The 5,718-nt window shown below is 55.9% G+C and overlaps 1 long non-coding RNA gene across 1 annotated transcript; it reads left to right on the top strand.

Annotated features, from left to right (window-relative positions):
* The first annotated feature begins 2,125 nt into the window (after positions 1-2,125).
* Positions 2,126-3,824, top strand: LOC123927192. The gene is made up of 3 exons (XR_006815380.1): positions 2,126-2,271; positions 3,383-3,489; positions 3,584-3,824. It is a non-coding gene; the product is annotated as an uncharacterized LOC123927192 (long non-coding RNA).
* Positions 3,825-5,718: the final 1,894 nt, after the last annotated feature.

The raw sequence follows: 5,718 nt of genomic DNA, 5'->3' as shown, positions 1-5,718 counted from the left end.
CCGGGCTCCACCACCACTATAAAAGATGGTCTGTGAGGCTGGAGTGGGAAGGTTTTTTTTTTTTTTTAGCAAGAGCAGCGGCGCCACCACAAGCGGCGCCGCCCTGGCCGGCGCCGCTGCCAGTGACGCCGCCCTGAGCCAGAGCATCAGCAGCAGCAACAGCAGCAGCGCCGCCGCAAGCAGCCACGCCACCTCGGGCAGCGCCGCCATCAGGAGCAGCCTCTCAGGAGCCAACGGTGCAGCCACACCGGGAGTGGGTCTGTGGTATGGTGAGGGTGAGGCAGGGAGCCTCCAGGAGGGACCCCAGCGACTGGGAGGCGGTGGTCCCCAGCAAGACTCGGGCACCTACCGGTCAGTTTGGTTTCTAATGCAGGTTGGTTTCTAATGCAGGTTGGTTTCTGATGCAGTTTGGTTTCTGATGCAGTTTGGTTTCTGATGCAGTTTGGTTTCTGATGCAGTTTGGTTTCTGATGCAGTTTGGTTTCTGATGCATGGCGCGAAATAAAACTTTGCTTGATTTTCGCTTTGTGTCAGTCTCGTTCCTTTGATCACGGACCCTAACACCTGCCACATGAGTACCCAAGCCTCGTGACCTTTGGTATATGCAGACTACGTCTGCCATAGATCTTTGGGGCATTTCAAAGAGGCTCATTGCAATTAATTCCTCTCTGTTGGGGAAATAGCGAACTCGAGACATGGAGGGAGAGGGAGGAGCTCACAGTGTGCCCCACCCCTAGCCAGGGCCTGCTTTCCTGAGGTCATGGGATGATGGTCGCTCTGCTGTCAGCACCTGGAGGGAGACCACAGAGGCATTTATAGCTGGAACCTGACCCAGCACGTGTTCCACTTACCTCTGTGGGAAAACCCGTTTGTCCTTGCCCACTGCCGCTTCCCTGGGACAATGTGCGAGATGCTGGACAGGCTTCAGGATAGCCAGATGTCCCCGGGCCTGCAGGTGCCAGTCCTGGAGGATGGTTTTGGAGGGATCATGGTGCCCTGAGGCTTGGGGGATCCGTGATGGAGGCTCTGTCTGTGCCGTAGGCCCGGGAGACCTTCCTGGAGGAGCTGGGATGCCACATTGGGACTGAGTGCATGGGCATCTCCAGGCTGCTCTAACACATCACTGTGTGTTGGGCGGCTTCAATGACAGATGTGGTCTGTCCTGCGACTCTGGAGGCTCTTCGACTCTGGGAAGTCAAGGTGTGGGCGGGGCTGTGCTCCCTCTGGAAGTCACGGGGGAGGGTCCTTCCTGCCTCTCCAGCTTCAGGGACAGCCAGAGGCCCTGGCGACCCCTTGGCCTGGTGACCTTCCCTTGGGCCCCCACATCCCTCAGCACGCGACCTCCTCCCCATGGCTGAGAGGACACTGCCTCCAGATTTCCCTCTTCTCACGGGGGCACCGCTCACTGGATTGGGGCCCACCCTAACCTGGCACGGCCCACCCTAACCTGGCGCGGCCCACCCTAACCTGGTGCGGCCCACCCTAACCTGGTGCGGCCTCCTCTTCATTCGGTCACATCCATAAGGACCGTATTGGCAGAGGACGGACGTCCTGAACTTCCAGATGGACCTGAACCTGGGGAGATGTTGTTAACACAGCGTCCTGCCCCTCCCTGCATGTGGAAGGGGAGCAGAGGGAGAGTGGCTGGCACCCCGAGAAGGTGTACCCTTTCGTTCTCTGAGAGCTTTGGGCCATGGATCTCTCTAGAAGGCCATCAAATAGGGAGATACGGGATCACTGGTGAGCTTTTCTCTTCAATGTAGAGGAAGCAGCTCAGTGAGTCCTGGCTTCTGACACTGGGCTCACGGGGCACGGGCAGGGCCAGAGTCTGCCGGGGCCTCAGATCAGCCGCAGGAGCTCTGTGCCCCTCCCCCCGGGCCTCTGCGGAACCTCAAGGAGACAGGCGGACAGGAGCTGTGCCCGCTTCCAGGCAGAGTCAGCCAGCAGAAAAGAGGACAGTGGGCTTGGGGGTTCGGGGGCCTCCTGGCATCACTCCTGTGTGGATCACTCCTGTGTAGATCACACACTGTCCTGTGTGGGTCACAAATAAGGGGGGTCACTGAAAAGAGCAGCCTTGGCTTTCGTGTTCCTCACACGGAGTCTCTTGAAGCTGATCAGGGGACCCCGACGTTCCCAGGGTCCACATCACATCCGCATGAGGAAAACCCACAGACACACTTCCCATCACGTGTGAAGCTGCTCTTTTAAATCCCGTGAATGTTCCCTTACCTGCAGACCGCAGTGCCTCGGAATTTCTCTTTTCTGACAAAAGGTGAATGAGGAGTAAGACTGTGCAGCATCGGTGGGGGGTCGTGTGTGTTTCAGGAGGGATAGGAAGTTCGGACTGGCAGCGGCCTATGGTGTCAGTGTGTCTGGGACCGAAGGAGCAGGTGTGGAGAGATAGAGTTTGTGTCTCGCACTAAGTGCAAAGGCCCGGGAGCGCTGGCTCAGGTTGGGGAGAGGCATGCACAGGAAGGCGGGTGCCGTGCTCTGTCCACAGGCGCGTCCTGGGTGTATGAAGAGATGCAGGTGCTGGTCTTCTCTGCTCCACGCGGCTCTTTCCGTGAAGCAGCCGCAGCCATGAGCTCTGTAGGGCTGCCTCTGTGAGTGTCAACTGTCTTGGTCAGGAAATTACCAGAAAACCTCGACAAGGCCTTTGCTGCTGTCACAGCTGTTTCATCGGACAGCTTGAACCTACTTTTCCACTGTGGTGCCTGGTCCACACAACGCCGTGTCCCCACACGCCCACTGCCCCATGGTGATGGCGCCATTGCCAGCCCGTCAGACATCAAGTGGCTGCTTTTCTGAAGATCCAGACAGACCCCAGAGGGACACCGAGCAGGGGGGACTTGCTGTAACGATGCCATCCCCTTCTGTTTCCAGACAGCAACTTGAGGGGACAGATACAGTGAAGGGACGAGGTCACCCCTTTCCATTCCTCTCGTGAAATCTTTGTGTAGGTGGTCGTGAGGGTCCCTTCCAGACCCCTCCCATGAGTGACTTGTTTTAGGAAGGGCTTTGCCCAAAGTTGAGCGTGTGGAAGGTTTCCGTGAATATGTATCAGAAACATAAATGAGTGAGTGACAAGTTTTGAACTATATTGGCTCACTCATGTAAAACTGCATGCATAACAGAAAGCTAGATGAGAAAAAAAAAGGATTATTCTCATGAAATACACAATTCTCTCTCCAATGTGCCATGTGGTTTCCGAGCGCCATGGAAATGCAAGCCTGTTTGTTGTCTGGGCCAGTTGGAGGGGGTGGGTGGGCGCCCGAGCATGTCACAATATATGGAGTAAATGACCATCTTCCTACGATTCCGCATAAGGAAGTGTAATCAGTATTAAAATTACACTGACTATAAAACTTGTCTCCTTGGCCCAGAAGGCTTCTAGGAATCCTGGAAGGTGCCGTGGCTGCCCAGGGAGCAGGCTGTGGGCTCGGCGTTGCTGCGTACGGGGTGAGCGGACTTCTTCCCGGAGCGTTCTGGGGTGAGAGCATTTTACATATTAGGTCACATGAATCAGTCACAAAAAAATGAGTGGCTTTTCACTTCCTTGCAAGAAAAATTTATTTGGTTTTCAGTGGCAAGAAGATGTCACCAGACACAAGGCATGTTGCTTCTTATGACTTGTCATCGCAGTAATCCGCCAGCATATGAAGGACCGAGAGATGGCCGGCGGCAACGACCTGGCCGTTCCTGCTGCCGCCTTCCTGTGTGTCATTTCCAGATGACTGGTTTGTCCACTGCGGCTTCACCGCCTGGAAGGCTTGGGACTCGCCGTGGCCAGATGAGAGTGGCCATCCTGCTCCTTCTCTCCCTGAGGGGTCCCGCAACAGGGGGGGAGGGGGTGGCCCTTCGGGCCCTGGGGGTGCTGCCTGGCCCCGTCCGCTGGAAGTCTAGTTTATCTGAGAGATCCATGTGCCCAGAAGCCACGTGAGGAAAGACCGTGACATTTGACTGTGTGACACTTAATGTTCCTGACTGTCGAAAGCGTACCGCTCAAGTTTTCCAGAAAAAAATAGGCACTTGGGGAAAATGTCTTTACTATATTGGACAGTGCTTTAATAAGTAAAGTTCTTTTTAGAATCAATGAGAGGAGACCAGGGGCTCATATTGGTGCAGACGGCGGGGAGGGGTAGTTGAAGAAGCAATGGCTTCAGGCACCCGCGGTTCACGGAGAAGGGTTTTAGCTGCTTGAGCCGACTTCCAAAGGTGCTCACGTGCACCACGACGCCGATGAAAACCGTGATGCACCCTTTCTCTAACTGGGTTGGCAGGGAGGAAAAGGGGGTGCGGGATGCGGAGGTGTGGGGCTGTTGGCCCTTGTGCAGGTGGCTGGTGGAGGTTTACGGTCAAAATTCCAGAGGTCATTTGACAGCGTCGGCTATGGTGCTGTGGACACAGCCCGTGGTCCCACAGCACCTCCAGAAACTTACCCCGCAGGTGCTCCCAGGCAGCCGTCTTCACCAGCGGGTTCTGATCACTGGAACTGAAGACGAGACCAGTGTTCATCTGCCAAGAACAGTCTCAGCTCGGGGCACCTGGGTGGCTCGGTGGGTTAAGCCTCTGCCTTCAGCTCAGGTCATGGTCCCAGAGTCCTGGGATCAAGCCCCGCATTGGGCTCTCTGCTCCGCTGGGAGCCTTCTTCCTTCTCTCTCTCTCTCTCTGCCTGCCTCTCTGCCTTGTTGTGATCTCTTTCTGTCAAATAAATAAATAAAATATTTAAAAAAAAAAAGAATAGTCTCAGCTCGTACGGAGCAGGAAGCCAGGTGGCCTTCATGGTTTGAGGGGGTGGGATCTTATGAGCCGCTGTGGGATTTTGACTAGTTGTTCATGTCATGTGAAAAAGCAAATTCGCAAGATGTGTATTTGTTGGGGACTCTCTTGGCTGGTGTCTGTGCTTGTATATGTCCGTGGAGCGTTTTCAGAGGGTATAAGAGAAGCTGACACGCCTCTGTGGAGCAGGGGTGGGGAGCCGGATGAGAAGGGGGTGTTTACTTCCTACCTTAGACGGTTTACGTGACTCTGAATTGGTTTTTAATGAAATTGCTAATTTAAACAGCAGTTTGCTGAAGGAGGAAGTGAGGCTTTTCTAGGCGGTGCCGGCGGTGGCCTGAAGTCCCGTTATACTCTGTAAGTAGTGGAAATAGTCACGTGCCTCATGCGTTTTGATTCACGCCCGTGTGGGTCACGACATGCTGGGTGGCCTAGAGCTTGAGGGGTGGGCAGGCGGGCGATGTGCTTCCCGGCCCCCCTGGGCATGCACAGCTGCAGTGTCCGCAAGACCATGAGCGGAGGTGGTCATGAGGCAGTCCACCCCTCGCTCTCAGGTGCGATGAGACTAGAGCCCCCCTTCTCCCACGTCCACCGTCTCTCCCCTGTGCCAGTCCCTGTGAAGGCATCAGAGGTGGGGGTGTGTTTGCCTCCCGGAGATCCTCACTCACATCGGCCGACCCTGGATGGTCGCATTGGACTGTGTGTCACCAGAGCAGCCAAGCTCTGGCTGCAGTGACAGGAAGAGAGTCTCATCCCACAGCCCCACCCCAGTGCCCCAGGGCATTGTCACTTGCCACACCGGCGGGGGTGCCACGGCTGTGCTGTGGCCCCATGGTGCTGCCTGGACAAACCCGTGTGGGTACGGCACACGCACGCCCTGGCAGGACGCCCCCGTCCCCATGATCAGGGTCACCACGTGCAATGCCTTGTGAATTTGCTT

Source organism: Meles meles, chromosome 16 (genome assembly GCF_922984935.1).
Source record: "Meles meles chromosome 16, mMelMel3.1 paternal haplotype, whole genome shotgun sequence".
Classification (NCBI taxonomy): Eukaryota; Metazoa; Chordata; class Mammalia; order Carnivora; family Mustelidae; genus Meles; species Meles meles.
The sequence above is the reverse complement of the archived record's forward strand: the minus strand, read 5'-3'. Positions and strand labels throughout refer to the sequence as shown.